Source organism: Jatropha curcas, chromosome 4 (genome assembly GCF_041381405.1).
Source record: "Jatropha curcas cultivar XTBG-Jc1 chromosome 4, XTBG_Jcur_1.0, whole genome shotgun sequence".
NCBI lineage: Eukaryota > Viridiplantae > Streptophyta > Magnoliopsida > Malpighiales > Euphorbiaceae > Jatropha > Jatropha curcas.
This window is the reverse complement of record NC_143154.1, coordinates 20800748-20818444: the sequence shown is the minus strand read 5'-3', so window position 1 is coordinate 20818444 and position 17697 is coordinate 20800748. Positions and strand designations below refer to the sequence as shown.

At 37.3% G+C, this 17697-nt stretch overlaps 1 non-coding gene and 1 pseudogene across 1 annotated transcript; one reads left to right on the top strand and one right to left on the bottom strand.

Annotated features, from left to right (window-relative positions):
• Positions 1 to 7441: 7441 nt before the first annotated feature.
• LOC149496947 (uncharacterized) lies at positions 7442 to 12472 on the bottom strand (annotated as a pseudogene).
• LOC149496948 (small nucleolar RNA R71) lies at positions 11925 to 12031 on the top strand. The gene has a single exon (XR_016320743.1). It is a non-coding gene; the product is annotated as a small nucleolar RNA R71 (small nucleolar RNA).
• Positions 12473 to 17697: the final 5225 nt, after the last annotated feature.

Here is a 17697-nt window from a genome sequence, read left to right as displayed (position 1 = left end):
GGATTAGACCAGTTGGCCGTATGGGGGATCGGCTCCCTGGTGCACATGTATAAGAGGGCCAGCCATGTGTGAGGACGGCTCGTTGGGGTTTCAGGTGGTGCCACTAACTAATTTCCACGTGATGTGATTATATGAAGGTGATAATAATTGTGATTGCTGTTGTATTGCCATTTGTGTGACAAATTGCATGATCATATAACTAAACGGGTGACCAAATTAAAATATTTTAGCATTTATGTGATTGTGTGGGGTGAGAGGGTTATCTAACCCTACTCATTGAGTTTGGCACTCACCCCTGCCTACTATTTTTTTTCCAGGTAATAGAAGAAAGGAAAGCCCTATGGATTTGAAACACTTACTATAGAAGACTGTTAATGGTAGAAATGACGATGTTAATGTTAAGGTAGAGTTCTGCAATTGTATTTCAGTTGGACTGTAAATAAATAATAAAAGTCCATATTAAATATGTGAACTGTATTTTGGATTTATATATATGTGAAATAAGTTAATGGGCCTAAATCCATAATTATGCATAGAATGTGAGATTTAAATAAGTTAGGCTTACTACGGGCTTCGGGGGCCTTAAGCCCACTCAGGTCCTAATGCCGGTCCGGTCTATGGAAATGGGTCGTGACAGTTATGAAAAGAGTTTATAATTGATTCATTATTTTCCTATAAAGAGTATTGATTTGATAAATTGTATTTGTTTTACAATAGTACACCACTAAGCAATATTTTGTGCTATTACTAGAAAAGGAAAGGAAAAGGAAACAAGAGAGGATTGTTTTTGTTTAATGTAGATAGTATGCTACTAATGTATCTATTGTATATTTGGTTTCTTTTTGGAATATGTATGATGTATTAAATATTAACAGAACAACCATATATATTTGAGCAGATACATGTAAGTTATGAGTGTGTAAATTTGAAAAGTTTGTATTTTATAAAAAGTATGCATCTAATGTTTCGAAAGGACTCTAATATGTAATTAATTCATCCATAGGCTTATGGGTTATGAAACCACTTTATGCTTTTGTTAATGTAATTGATGTTTAAAAAATTATATAGACTCAACTATTTTATTGAGCTTAATAGAAGTTATGTTTCATCTATCTAATAACTTACTGAAAAACCATTTCTTTATAACAGATGGAAGAACCAAAAAGAAGTTTTATACTTATTTTGATAACTAAATTTGCTTTTCTACAAGATATAAATGAAAGGATGAAAAGTTTAAGTCCCTTGTAGTATACCTAGTAAGTATTTCTTGAGAGCAGTCTGATATGAGGTAGGGAGAGATTCGTGATGGTCTCGAGGGTTCTGATGTCCCTGTTGGCCCAGCTGCTGATCCTATAGCCCAGCAAATGGCTGCTTTATTGAGATAGATGTCAGGTAACTTATAGCAGCAGCAACTAGTTAGATAATATAATAAGTTAGTTAAGTATGGGGCCATAGAGTTTTCAGGCAGCACTGACCCGATCATAGCTAATTAGTGGTTAGAGAGGATTGATAGGGTTTTCTTAAAGCTCCAGTGTGATGATGCTCAAAAGTATGATTATGCAGTCTTTTTACTCTAAGAAGATGCATATAAGTGGTGGAAGACAGTTCCTAGGAGCAGAGTGTAGCCACCAGTTCTGAGTTAGGTAGATTTCTTGAGAGAGTTCAAGAAAAAGTATGTTCCATCTGCATATGTGAAGCCAGGATAGAGGAGTTTTTACAGCTTAGTGTGAACCCCTCCCCACATATCAATGCATACAAATGCATGTGACTAAGGAAGAAATGCACGTGAGTGTGTGAGTCGCCACCTTGTTTAATTATTTTAGGGTAAACTAGGAAAAAACCCTAAGTGACTCCAATTTTAATTAACCTAGTTACTAGATTAATTATCCCAATGTTAAGGCATGGTCTGCGAACCCGAGGTGGATCCCGAGACTATGTCATGCTGATGAACTAACCGAATGAATGAATGCTTTGCAAGGTGATTAATGTAATCTGGATCAATTTTAAGTGATTTCGACTTGCCACTCGGGGTTAAATCCCGAACGTGCCTACGTACTTCCGTTTGAATGGAAGATCAAAGTCAACGTAGTTTGATAGGCCTTCTTTGAAGGGCTTTGAATGGGTATGCTTTATGCATGAGTGTGTGAATGCTTCGTGTATTTTGTTTAGGCATTTTGCCAAAGAATTGATTTGATTTTTAGGCATTTGATGCCAAAAATGTTGATTTTAATGGCTTTTAGCCAAAAAGATTGATTTAGGCAATTTATTGCCAAAAATTGGTATTGGAAGGCGTTTAGCCAAAAGATTTAGGCAATTTGTTTGCCAAAAGTGATTATTCGGGCGTTTGTCGCCAAAATGACTGATTTAAGGCTTTTAGCCAAAATGAATTGATTTAGGCAATTTTTGCCAAAAGTTGATGTGATTTAGGCGATTGTCGCGAAAATGATTGTTTGAAGGCTTTTAGCCAAAAGATTGATTAATTCCAAGGCATTTTGCCAAAGCTTCTGATTTAAGCGATTTGTCGCTAAAAGGTGGTTAATCTAATTTATAGGCAATTTATTTGCCAAAAATTGATTGAACCGTGGGCAATTTGTTGCCAAAATGTGGTTGATTTAATTGTAGGCAATTTGTTGTCAAAACGTGATTGATTAAGGCTTTTTAGCCACAATTATTGATTAATTGGACTTAAGCCGGACTGTTCAAAATAAAGGCAATTAAACCGTAGTTATTAATTAACTAGGTGACAGCTTAATTTCGCAAGTGTACGAAATCGCTACAAGTAATATAGAGTGAGTAGAGTATCGTATCCACAGGGATTGTAATCCAAGTACCAAAATTGTGTTATCTTGTTATTATTTAAACGATAATTAAGAGATTCGTTGTATAAATGTAAAATAAACAAGAGTCAAGTAAACAAAAATTGATTAAAAGAAATCAAGGAAGTAAAGCTACTAGGGGTTTTGATTTCACTTAACTCTATCCAATTTATTTCATTAGATCATTGATCAATTTAATTATTCAAGTAGGGGAAACAACCCAAAAATCACTAACAAGTTCTCCCGATGTATTGTTAGCTATTTTAACCCGATCTAATTACCTATCTTCCAATAGCGCAATCAAACATGAGTTAAATCATTAAGTTTTATGGTTTGTTTTGTGAATTCATAACCTAAGGTCATTAACTTATGAAAACCCCCCATGAGTCAAACCGTATAGCATCCGCATCAAGTTATTATTCTCATGTGTTTTATTAACCTTTTCATATCAAAGATCCTTCTTCCGATAGTGATAATTGAAATAAACCAATCTAGGGGAAAATTCTGCCTAGAAGCATTAAGTTCATTAATAAATCATAACTTGAATAAGGAAAAATAAATCTAATTGCATAAATTGGAAAAGAGATTAAGCTACATCAAACCCCTAATATAAGAATTTAGTTACACATAGTACTTAAATAAAACTCAACAATACTTTATAAATATTCCATGATCAATAAAGATAATGAAAGAAATAAACAAGATTAAGAGTTAGAAATAAGAACTAGAGAGGGATTGCTTGGATGGCTTCCTTGAAAACCTTGCACAACTCTTGAATACTTAATTTTAAAAGAAAATGAAAACTAACTATAAAAGAATTAATGTAGAGTGTGGGAAAGATGGAATTGCTAGATGCCTTTGGAGTGGCTCCTTCTCTTCCTTATATAGACTTCTTGGGGGAACAAGCCTTGTGTTTTAATGAGTAAAGTTCAACTTTGTGAGGTGGAAAAGTTTGTAAATCAAGCCATGAATTGCTCTCAATTATGGTTTCTCAATTGCACATGGTTGAACTTTGACTGGCATGTGAAGAAAGCATCCAAAGCATCTTGTGAAAATGGTAGAAATTAGTTGGCAACTTTTGACTCAAAATATAGAATTCTTGGTCTGCACGGGCGTGTTGCCTGGCACGGCCTGGGGCGTGCCAGTCTTGGGAGGATTAGAGGCTCTGGCACGGGCCATGTTCCGCAGCATGGCCTGGCAAGCTAGCGCGCACGGGCGTGCTGTCTGGCCGTGCAGTCTCCTGGAAGTCTGGTTGATAGCGCACACGGGCGTGCGGGGTAGCACGGGCTGGGGCGTGCATCTCTCTGGAAGTCAGAGGCATATGAGGCACGGGCGTGTTCCGCAGCACGGCCTGGGAAGGCTAGCGCGCACGGGCGTATTCCTCGGCACGGCTTGGGGCGTGCATCTCTCTGTCTCTTGGTTTGTCTTGCCTTGTGCCAGACATGGCCGTGCTTCGCGACACGGGCTGGGGCGTGCCAATTGTACTTTGCTTTATTTTTGTTCTTTTCTTTGCAAAATCCTACAATTTTCTTTCCAATCAAGTGAATTGTGATTAAAGGAAGCTTTTGAATAAAAACATATCAATATTACATAAAAAACTAATTTAAATAAATTAAAAGTAATAGAAATTTCAATCAAAATTACAATAAAAACACTATAAAAATCAACACTATCAAAATTCCCCAAACTTAAACTATTGCTTGTCCTCAAGTAATAAAATTCTTCTGAAAGTAGCATGGAATAATTATTTGCGAATTTAATCAATAACTGAATTAATCATAAGAATAAATTATATATATATCCTATGTAAGTTATTTTTTAGCAAAAATTGATATAACATATTCTTTTTATTAAACATGAGTAAAGAACATTTTGTCTACTTCTTATAGAATAGTGAGTATTAGGACAAATTTAGCCTACATGTAATATTTCTCATCTCAAGGTATTTTTAGGTAACCTACTTCTATTAAAGAAATTGGTTGCATTTTATGCTCCATACCATTTCTTATCTTTTTCTTCTTTTGTGGTTGCATTTTATGCTCCATACCACTTATATATTTATAAGAATATAAGTAATAAGTAGTTGCATTTTATGCTCCCTACTATTTTGTTTAAAATAAAACCTTCATCCTTTATTGATTTAAAACATACATGTAATATGGCTTTAGTGTCCTTTTTCTCTTTATTCAAGTTTTAGATTCAAAATGCTCTAAACAAATGGTTAAGTCCAAGAAGTATGTTAAAACCAATTTTTGGTTTAAAATAATTTACTTTGGAAATATTATTAATTTATTCAAAAGTTTAACTAAGATAGATCATAAATTCATGCCAATAATTATTCCATACTTATTTTATTGAAATAAAATTTTATAATTTAGATAAAACGTCCACCCCCTACTTAATTGAGCACATTGTCTGCAATGAGCAATTCCCCAAACTTATGGTAGTGCAAATAATAAGAAGTTTAGAAGTGTACCATTGTTGGGGCAAGAGAATGCAATGGAGCGTGGTAGATCATCCAAGCTAGGAGGTGAGAAACATAAAAATAATAATAATAACCAAAATATGGAAATGGCCAAACAAATAATTTATATATCCAAGGAAGCAACTGAAACTAATTAAAATCCAAAATGTGCACACCAAACCAATGTCAAATGTGTGATAATTAGAAGAAATCAGAGAAATTAACAAAGCAATGCAAAAGAAATCAGGCCTCTGGTGGTGGAGGAGGAGGAGGCTGTAGCAACTGGATCACAGTCTGAAGCTGAGTGGCGAGGCCCTGGTAGTGACTTTGCAAGGTGTCTAAGCGAGAGTCAATGCTGCCCTATGTGATCTCAAGGGACTGGAAGCGATCAATAATCATGGACTCCATGCCGGTAAGTCGAGTATCAAACATGTCCATGCGAGAAAACATACGTGCGAACAGCTCATCATTTGACACAGTGGAAGTGCCCTGGTATGAAGGTCCAGCTCCAGATGTACCTGCACCAGAAGTAAAACCAGGGAAAGGAGGTGGCTGATCCTCCTCAATGTCAGCAGCTGCAGGTATGTCCTCGTCAGTGGTTTCTGCTGGGGCACCTATTACTCTATATGTATCGCCAAATTTTTCCACAATCTTCATGTGAATCATCAGGTCAATGTCTAATCGTATCCCTCTACCACCTCCTAAGCTATCATAAATTGGTCTGGCTGGATCCCATATCCTCAAATAGGTGGCAATGCTGTAACAAAGCTACCCATCACAATGGCTCCCTTGTCAGCGTGTGCCACTCGAGCCCATTTTTGGCATAGCCAATAACCCACATTTAACGACACTCCATTTTTAATAGCCCATAAAAAATAAAGTTCACTGCGCCCTACAACTCCTTCACTCTCATTTCGTCCAAAAATAGTGTGCACCAAAAACTTATGGATGTATCGTAAAGCGGGGCTTTTTAATTTTGATGCTTTGGATGATCTAGCACTATAAATACTACTATCCGCTATCTCGCCCCACCTATGACGATCCAGAAAATCATTCGGGACTTGGGTGACCGCATTTTCAGTAGGAAAACCAAAAATGTGACTAACCTCATCTATGGATAATTCAAAATTTCTTCCTAGGAGTCTAAATGTGATTTTATTCCTAAAACTGTCAGCTGGAAATTTAATTGATGCAGAAAAAGAGCTTAAAAATTCTAGCGTGAGGGGCGGATACACAAGGTCTTTCATTTCAATAAAGGCTCCCCACCCCACACGTTTCAATGGTTCAATCACAGCATCTTTAAGTCCCACAATCGACAGAGCATGATCATCGATAAATTTATTTGGTAAGATGGGGCGTAGTAGAAGTTTATTGTACCTCTCTAACTGGTCGCTGGAACCCATGTCAAATGGAGGTAGTGGTGTAGTGTCCGAAGAAGGCGTGGAAGATCTTGTGGTGGAACCTCGTCTAGCCGCTACTGATGAAGAAGAACGGCTGCGCTTGTACCTAGGAGGCATGATGTGAAAAATATTGAAGAAAATCATATATAAGTGCAAAAAGATGATGGAAAACGAGAGAAAATTGAGAGAAAATGAGAGAGAAAGGTTGTGACAGCTAGGGCGTGTTGATTTGAATGAAACAGCGGTAGGGCGTGTCATTTAAATAGGGTAGCGCGCACAGGCGTGCAAGATGACACGGTCCAGGGCGTGCAGTCCTCTGGATGGCTAAGTTCAAGCGGGCACGGGCGTGTTGAGGGACACGGTCCAGGGCGTGCGCCTCTCTGGATGTCTAGTGCATGTGGGCATGGGCGTGTTGAGGGACACGGTCTGAGGTGTGCACTTCTCTGGATGTCTGGTGCATGCGAGCACGGGCGTGCTGCGCGGCACGGCCTGGAGCGTGCACCTCTCTGGATGTCCTGCAGGGTACTTATCTTACCTGGCACGGGCGTGTTGCTCTGCACGGTCCAGGGCGTGTCATTTTTTTTTTTTTTTAAGTTACACACCAAGATTATCTCAACCTTTTGGCAACTGTAAAAAAAAATCAAGTTATAACAAACTCTTAAAAAAAATAAAATAAAATAATCATAATGAAAAATGGGTTGTCTCCCATAAGCACTTTTGTTTAACGTCGTTAAGTTCGACGCTCCACACCTGATTATAGCTTACTCAAGATTGATAGTGGTTTTAACAGGATCAAAATTTCCACCTTGGTAAACCTTTAGTCGGTGAGCATTAACTTTGAAACTTCGATCACTGTCCATGATCTCTACTGCTCCATGCGGGAAAATTTCCTTAATAGTGAAGGGTCCGGACAACCTTGAGCGCAGTTTGCCTGGAAAAAGACGGAGTCTAGAGTTGTAGAGTAATACCTGCTGTCCTACCTTTAGATTCCGCAAAATAATACGCTTATCATGCCATTATTTGGTGCGTTCTTTGTAGATTTTAGCATTTTCATAAGCGTGGAGCCTCATTTCATCCGTCATATTCAATTGAAGCAACCTCTTTTGACCGGCTTCCTTAGTGTCAAAATTAAGAAATTTGATTGCCCAATATGCCTTGTGCTCCATCTCAATAGGAAGGTGACAAGCCTTACCATATACCATTCGATATGGTGACATGCCAATTGGCGTTTTGAATGCAGTTCTATAGGCCCAAAGAGCATCATCGAGCTTCTTGGACCAGTCCTTCCTTGATTGGCCAACTGTTGTCTCCAATATCTTTTTGATCTCCCGGTTTGTGACTTCTACCTGTCCGCTTGTTTGAGGGTGATATGGAGTACCTACACGATGTGTGACGCCATATCTGGAAAGTAGTGAGTCAAGGTACTTGTTACAGAAATGCTTACCTCCATCGGTGATTATGGCCCTTGGAGTACCATGCCGTGTGAAAATGTATTTCTTGATGAAGCTCATTACACTTTTGGCATCGTTATTGGGAAGGGCAATAGCTTCTGCCCATTTTGACACGTAATCTACTGCCACTAGGATGTATTGATTTGAATAGGATGACGGAAAAGGTCCCATGAAGTCCAGACCCCAAACATCAAAGATTTCGACTTCAAGAATGCTATGTAAAGGCATCTCATGTCTTTTTGAAATGTTACCTAACCTTTGACAGCAATCACAAAGACGCACATAGTTAAAAGCATCTTTAAATAGATTAGGCCAATACAAACCGCTTTCCAAAATGCGTGCTGCTGTTTTGTTTGCTCCAAAATGTCCTCCACATTCCATCGAATGACAGAATTTAAGCATACTTTCCATTTCACTTTCCGGTATGCATCGCCGGAATAGCTGATCACTGCAATACTTGAACAAAAATGGCTCCTCCCAATAGTAGTACTTGACATCATGGAAGAATTTTTTCTTTTGTTGATAAGAAAAATTTGGAGGAGTGATTTTACAAACAAGATAATTGACTATATCAGCATACCAGGGCATTTTAGTTATTAGCAGAAGATGTTCATGAGGAAAACTCTCATTGATTTGTAGCTCGGTTGCATCCTCTTCTCCTAATTCTAACCTGGAAAGGTGATCAGCCACTAGATTCTCGGTTCCCTTTTTGTCTCGAATTTCCAGATCAAATTCCTGCAGTAAGAGAACCCAACGAATTAGTCTTGGTTTAGCATCTTTCTTTTCAAGCAAATATTTGATGGCTGAGTGGTCTGTATATACTATGGTTTTAGCTCCTATTAAATAAGCCCTAAATTTGTCAAAAGCAAATACAATAGCTAATAACTCCTTTTCAGTAGTTGCATAATTCAATTGTGCATCATTCAATGTACGACTAGCATAGTAAATGACATGCAACTTCTTGTCCTTTCGTTGTCCAAGAACGGCTCCAATAGCATGATCACTAGCATCACACATAAGTTCAAATGGAAGAGTCCAATCTGGTGTAGTGATGATAGGTGCTGAGATCAACTCCTTCTTTAATCTGTTAAAAGCATCTAAACACTCTTTGTCAAAATTGAAAGGGACATCTTTAACTAATAAATTACAAAGAGGTTTTGTGATTTTTGAGAAGTCTTTGATAAACCTTCTGTAGAACCCTGCATGACCAAGAAAGCTTCTTATGCCTTTCACTGAGTTAGGAGGAGGTAGTTTTTCAATTACCTCGATTTTAGCTTTGTCCACTTCAATTCCTTGTTGAGAGATTTTATGCCCCAAGACAATACCTTCACTAACCATAAAATGACATTTTTCCCAATTCAATACAAGGTTAGTATCTTCACATCGTTGCATTACTAAAGATAGATTATAAAGGCATGCATCGAAAGAAGAACCAAATACGGAAAAATCATCCATAAATATTTCGATGGTTTTCTCAACCATATCAGAAAATATGGACATCATGCATCTTTGGAAGGTGGCCGGAGCATTGCATAGTCCGAAGGGCATTCTCCTATATGCAAAAGTGCCATAAGGACAAGTGAAGGTAGTCTTTTCTTGATCTTCTGGAGCAATGGGTATTTGAAAGTACCCGGAGTAACCGTCCAAGAAACAGTAGAAAGGATAACCTGCAAGTCTTTCAAGCATTTGATCAATAAAGGGTAAGGGAAAATGGTCTTTACGTGTTGCTTTATTTAATTTTCTGTGATCAATGCACACACGCCAACCTGTGACTGTTCTAGTGGGAATTAATTCATTGTTTTCATTAAAAATGACAGTCATACCTCCCTTCTTTGGTACTACTTGAATAGGACTTACCCAACTACTATCGGAGATTGGATAGATAATACCGGCATCCAGAAGTTTTATGATTTCAGCTTTTACCACCTCCTTCATGTTTGGATTCAAATGTCTTTGATGTTCGATTGAAGGTTTGTAGTTGTCTTCCATTAGGATCTTATGCATGCACACACTTGGGCTTATTCCTTGTAAATCAGAAATTGACCACCCTATTGCCTTCTTGTGCCTTCGAAGAACCTGCAACAACCCCTCCTCTTGATCAAGCGTTAAGTGAGAGGAAATAATAACAGGACAAGAGTTATTCTCACCTAGAAATGCATGCTTCAAATGAGGAGGAAGCTGCTTTAATTCTTGCTTAGGTGGTGTCTCTTCTTTTTCTTTTTCTCTTGTAGTATCTATGCTATATAAAGTTTTATTTACACATGTATCTACTATATCTATTCTAAAACAATCATCAGTGTCCATGGGAAATTTACAAGATTTTAACACATCAAAAACAACTTCTTCTTGACCTACTCTCAATGTCAGTTTCCCATCGTGCACATCAATTAAAGCTCTTGTAGTTGCAAGAAATGGTCTTCCAAGGATCAATGATCCTTCTCTTCCTTCATTAATATCAAGGATTACAAAATCAACTGGAAAAATGAATTTCCCAACCTTGACTAACACGTCTTCTACAATTCCTTTAGGGTATTTGATCGATCGATCGGCTAATTGTAGAGACATCCTTGTTGGCTTGAGTTCCCCCATACCTAGCATTATAAAAACTTCATAAGACATCAAATTTATGCTAGCTCCTAAGTCAGCTAATGCTTTTTCAAAGTTCAAATTGCCAATGTTACAAGGGATAGAAAAACTCCCTGGATCTTTGAGCTTTGGTGGTAATTTGTTTTGAATTATTGCACTGCATTCCTCAGTCAGTTTCACCATGCCTTGATCATCAATCTTTCTTTTCTTGCTCAAGATTTCCTTTAAGAATTTTGCATAACTGGGCATTTGAGCAAGAGCTTCAGCAAAAGGGATGTTTATTTGAAGCTTCTTAAAGACGTCCAGGAATTTCATGAAGCTTTGATCATCTTTCATCTTTTTTAATCTTTGTGGGAATGGAATGGGTGGAACATAAGGTTTTACCTCTTCCTTTTCCACTAGATCGATGATAGGAGCCTTTGTCTCCTCTACCTTCTCCTTTTCTTTCTCTTTTCTGGGTTTGTCCTCCAATTCTCTTCCACTCCTCAAGGTGATAGCTTGTACCTGCTCTTTAGGATTTTTTTCTGTGTTGCTAGGTAACGTGCCTTGAGGTCTAGCTGCCATCATGTTTGCAAACTGTCCCATTTGGATTTCCAGATTCCTTATTGCAGCTTGTTGGATTTTATTATGTTCTCTTGTTTCGTTCATGAAATCCATGTGTGATTTAGAGAGGGCAGTAAGGAGGTCATCATGAGACTTCTTTTCAGGTGGCAAGAAACCTGGTGGTGCATTTAAAATGTTGTTAGAATTACCATATGAAAGGTTCGGATGATTTCTTAACCTGTTATCGTAAGGATGCGAATATGGGTAATTCCTCCTCTGCTGGTTCATCACATAGTTCACTTGCTCCAGAGTTTGTGGATTTGCAGGATCTAACATGCATTCTCCAGCTCCATGTGGTTCATTGCATTTGTCACAGGCTTGCATGATAGAGTTTACAGATTTAGTGGTTAGCAGATCAAGCTTTCTTACCATATTGTCAACTTTTGCATTTAATGCAGTGATGACATCAATCTCATAAATTTCGGCAGGCTTTCTTCTTTCGAAACTGCTTTGATAATGGCTATTGCTGGCCATTTCTTCTATCAAATCATATGCCTCGTCGATCTCTTTTCTTTCGAAGGATCCTCCTGCAGCTGCATCCAGAGTAATTTTTATGTTAGGTGACAATGAATTATAGAAAGTTTGGACCTGTAACCATTTGGGCAGGCTATGGTGAGGACATTTTCTCAACAAATCCTTAAACCTTTCCCAAGCCTCATGTAAGCTTTCTTGATCATGATGAGCAAAGGTCATAATCTCATGTCTTAATTTAGTCGTTTTAGAAGATGGAAAAACTTTAGCCAAAAATTTCTGGGCTAATTCTTCCCAAGTTGTAAAACTCCCAGCAGGACAAGATTGTAACCATGATCGGGCTTTGTCTCTTAGAGTGAAAGGAAAGAGTCTTAATTTAATGGCATCTTCAGAAACACCATTTTGTTTGAAAGTGTCACAAATTTCCAGGAAATTAGTGATATGAGCATTAGGATCTTCACTAGGAAGTCCTCCATATTGAATAGAAGTGGAAAGCATTTGTATTATTGCTGGTTTAATTTCAAAATTATTTGCTTCCACTCTTGGTCTAGTGATGCTGGAGGTGGCTCCATTGAGAGAAGGTGTGGTGTAATCTCGCAATGTGCGAACGTTTGGCTGCTGCATGACTTGAGGATTTGCAGCAAGAGGTATATTTGGAAGTTGAGGATTCAGTCCGTCCATGTTTGTTTGTTGTTCGGATCTGTTTTCTTGTGCCCTCCTTGCTGCGTTGTTTCTTCTGCAGGTTTTTTCTATTTCTGGATCAAAGATCAGAGGTTCTGTCCTTCTAGATCTTCTTTGCATAAAACCTAAGATGGTCTACAGAGAATTTAAATGACTAATATGAATAAGTAAATGTCTAAATTAATAACAAGATAATTCGTATTGATATTGGAATTGCCAATCCCCGGCAACGGTGCCAAAAACTTGACAGCTTAATTTCGCAAGTGTACGAAATCGCTACAAGTAATATAGAGTGAGTAGAGTATCGTATCCACAGGGATTGTAATCCAAGTACCAAAATTGTGTTATCTTGTTATTATTTAAACGATAATTAAGAGATTCGTTGTATAAATGTAAAATAAACAAGAGTCAAGTAAACAAAAATTGATTAAAAGAAATCAAGGAAGTAAAGCTACTAGGGGTTTTGATTTCACTTAACTCTATCCAATTTATTTCATTAGATCATTGATCAATTTAATTATTCAAGTAGGGGAAACAACCCAAAAATCACTAACAAGTTCTCCCGATGTATTGTTAGCTATTTTAACCCGATCTAATTACCTATCTTCCAATAGCGCAATCAAACATGAGTTAAATCATTAACTTTTATGGTTTGTTTTGTGAATTCATAACCTAAGGTCATTAACTTATGAAAACCCCCCATGAGTCAAACCGTATGATACGACCCTAGCCAATTAACAAGTACTCTTGCAAATCAACAAGGAACATCTAGCGGAAAGCATGCAATCTCGGAAGTACCCGACAATCCCTTTAACCCCCAAGTACTCTTGAAGAGAGAAAGCAAGGAATTTAGAACAAGAATCAGAAACTTACCTTCAAGTACTCTTGAAAACAACTCTGAAATTCTTGGTGCAATTAATCTTGTAGAACTCACAAGCTTAACTACTAAGGATATTTTGGTTCTATGAAGAACACAATCTGTTCTTGAAAGAACAAGAAGAAAACGTTTTGTTTTGATTTCAATTCAATGGTAAAAATCCCGTTTTACATCTTAAAGAGGCTATTTATATGCCTCAAACAACCCTAAATTTAAAGAAGGGTATCTAACTAGGCTGCCCTAAGGCCAAAACACATGGGCCTAACTATTACATACAAAATAGAATCATTTCCAACCCAAAATAGACAACTTAATATTGGGCAGATTGCATGCATCATAAAATCAGCCCAATACAACTTTAATAAACACTATGAGCCCATATCCCTTACATATTAATTAGACCAAAACAAGCAACAAGGAATAAGAACACGTCCAAGCCCACATCCCTTACATATTAGCATGGCCTTCAAGTTCCACATAACCTTTGTTAAATGCCACATCATGAAGCTCTTGTGTAATTTGATATAAGGACATGGCTGCCCCATATCACTTGGCATGGCTCCATGTAATTGTCCCACTAGGAAGCACCAATGGATCCGTATCATTCCCCCTTTCCTCAAAAAGATTCATCCTCGAATCTTAGTTAAAAGTTGAGGTATCCTTTTGCTTGCTAGGATCAGACCACTTTTCCTTAGAATCCATGCCCTTTTCTTTACTCTTCTACTCCGTTTTAGACCGTATTGAACTCCATTGGTTGCTGCAACCTGAATATGCCTTTGCAACTCCTTTGTCTCCATTGGATTACTTTTATTGGCTAGTCGATTTGGAATGGTGGAGCCAAGAATGAAGTCGATTTGATGTTCTATCCCTCTCAAAGGTGGCAATCCACTAGGCAACTCTTTAGGAAAGACATCAGTGAACTCCTCTTTCTCTCTCTCAAGCAACTTTTTCTGATCAATATTCACATCTTGAGGTGTCAATGGTGCAAGAACCACCTTTTCACCCTCACATGAAGATTGGGCAATCTCTTCTGGAACCACATGTTCAAAGTCCTGCAAAAGATCAACAAACACACTTGGCAAGGATGGGTTAAGATCATTAGTGGTAAAATAATTTTCTTTGCACAAAGGTACAAATATAGGCTGAATTTGTTTTTCCTTTTCTTCCCCCTCTTTCTTTTTATTTACACTCAATATATTTTCACTCGTTTTATTTTTGCACTCCTTTTCTTTATTGACAGCCTCAAAACTCATCTTTTGCTTTCCATATTGGTCTTCATCAACTTCTTTTGACCAAACTGGTGTTAGAATGGTTTTTTGCTCATCCTTTGTGATTGGAAACCTATTGAGGTAATCCACACTTTTCCTTCCTTGCACCCTTCCTAACTTATTGTTCAAATCCCTAAAGTAATGATCAGGATTATCAACCTCCTCATCTTCAGGAGTTTGAAATCTAATTGGTGTAGTACTAGGACGAGCTCTTGTTGTACCCCTCCTTGTGGCATTGTGGTCATGTCTTTTCGTCTGTTGTTCTTGAAGCTCTAATCTGTCATTAAAGTTCTCCATAAACCTAGTGATTCGTCCCATCTCTCCAGAGAGAGCATCTAGAAAGGCTTGTAGTTTTGGATCTTCAACTTTGAGAGGGCTGTCATTTTTATCTCTAGATGAATCAGACATCCTGAAATAGAATACAAACACAAAACTAAAGGAAATGGTTAGTTTATCACTTCCTCACGTGTTTCTCTCTCTATTTGGCTTTTTCACAATATGTGGGTTTCACTCCAGCCTTTTACCACTCTTTCCACTTGAATAATTGCACTTCAGGATCCCAAAGTTGCTACAAAAGTTAAGAGAAAGTTAGGAAAGCAAAGAATATAATCAAGTAATGCACAAACGCTAGAAAGAAGACTCAAAACAGTAATGGATGGTAGTACAAGGACAAGATGATGTACTACTTGATTATATTAATTTAGAGTGTAGTGAACAAACAATTACACCCTAATAATGTAATAGAGGCAAAAGAAAGCTCAAAACAAGAATAAACAAACTAGAATTTAAAAGACAATTTCTGGATATAATGTATGAATTTAGTTCACTACAAAGCAAACCAAATATGGACCTAATTAATTCTACCCAATCAAAGCAAGCAAACAAAGAAAACCACTTAACCTACAAATGTGACCCAATTTAGGTAGGGTAAGGGCTTAACAAGGTATAAGTGGATGGTTTGTGTCTCCCAATTCAATTTAGGTAGGTAATGACTTAGTCCAACAATGACTTTTGTGTCTCCCAATTCAATTTTAGGTAGGTAATGACTTTGTCCAACAATGATTTTTGTGTCTCCCAATTCAATTTTAGGTAGGTAATGTCTTTAACAACCAATTCAGATCCAGATTTTTTTTTTTTTTATCAAGAAATAAGCAAACAACAAGAATGTTCAAAGATAGATCTTGAATTAGTCAAAAGGGTAACTAGAAAATGATGCAAACAATAAGAAGATACAAAGAGAAAACTAGATTCAAGAAGATTTAAAGAGAAATTATCTAAATCCAACAAGATCTAAAGAGAAATTGTCTAGATCCAACAAGATCTAAAGAGATAATGTCTAGATCCAACAAGATCTAAAGAGATAATGTGTAGATCTCAGAATGAAAAGAAAACACGAAGATAAACAACAATGAATCCAACAACAAGAAAACTCAAATTCCTAACTAAGATAACAGAACTTACCCCAAAACTTTGATTTGGCTCTGATACCAGATGATAAGACCCTAGCCAATTAACAAGTACTCTTGCAAATCAACAAGGAACATCTAGCGGAAAGCATGCAATCTCGGAAGTACCCGACAATCCCTTTAACCCCCAAGTACTCTTGAAGAGAGAAAGCAAGGAATTTAAAACAAGAATCAGAAACTTACCTTCAAGTACTCTTGAAAACAACTCTGAAATTCTTGGTGCAATTAATCTTGTAGAACTCACAAGCTTAACTACTAAGGATATTTTGGTTCTATGAAGAACACAATCTGTTCTTGAAAGAACAAGAAAACGTTTTGTTTTGATTTCAATTCAATGGTAAAAATCCCGTTTTACATCTTAAAGAGGCTATTTATATGCCTCAAACAACCCTAAATTTAAAGAAGAGTATCTAACTAGGCTGCCCTAAGGCCAAAACACATGGGCCTAACTATTACACTCAAAATAGAATCATTTCCAACCCAAAATAGACAACTTAATATTGGGCAGATTGCATGCATCATAAAATCAGCCCAATACAACTTTAATAAACACTATGAGCCCATATCCCTTACATATTAATTAGACCAAAACAAGCAACAAGGAATAAGAACACGTCCAAGCCCACATCCCTTACATATTAGCATGGCCTTCAAGTTCCACATAACATTTGTTAAATGCCACATCATGAAGCTCTTGTGTAATTTGATATAAGGACATGGCTGCCCCATATCGCTTGGCATGGCTCCATGTAATTGTCCCACTAGGAAGCACCAATGGATCCGTATCACTGTATAGCTTCCGCATCAAGTTATTATTCTCATGTGTTTTATTAACCTTTTCATATCAAAGATCCTTCTTCCGATAGTGATAATTGAAATAAACCAATCTAGGGGAAAATTCTGCCTAGAAGCATTAAGTTCATTAATAAATCATAACTTGAATAAGGAAAAATAAATCTAATTGCATAAATTGGAAAAGAGATTAAGCTACATCAAACCCCTAATATAAGAATTTAGTTACACATAGTACTTAAATAAAACTCAACAATACTTGATAAATATTCCATGATCAATAAAGATAATGAAAGAAATAAACAAGATTAAGAGTTAGAAATAAGAACTAGAGAGGGATTGCTTGGATGGCTTCCTTGAAAACCTTGCACAACTCTTGAATACTTAATTTTAAAAGAAAATGAAAACTAACTATAAAAGAATTAATGTAGAGTGTGGGAAAGATGGAATTGCTAGATGCCTTTGGAGTGGCTCCTTCTCTTCCTTATATAGACTTCTTGGGGGAACAAGCCTTGTGTTTTAATGAGTAAAGTTCAACTTTGTGAGGTGGAAAAGTTTGTAAATCAAGCCATGAATTGCTCTCAATTATGGTTTCTCAATTGCACATGGTTGAACTTTGACTGGCATGTGAAGAAAGCATCCAAAGCATCTTGTGAAAATGGTAGAAATTAGTTGGCAACTTTTGACTCAAAATATAGAATTCTTGGTCTGCACGGGCGTGTTGCCTGGCACGGCCTGGGGCGTGCCAGTCTTGGGACGTGCCAGTCTTGGGAGGATTAGAGGCTCTGGCACGGGCCGTGTTCCGCAGCATGGCCTGGCAAG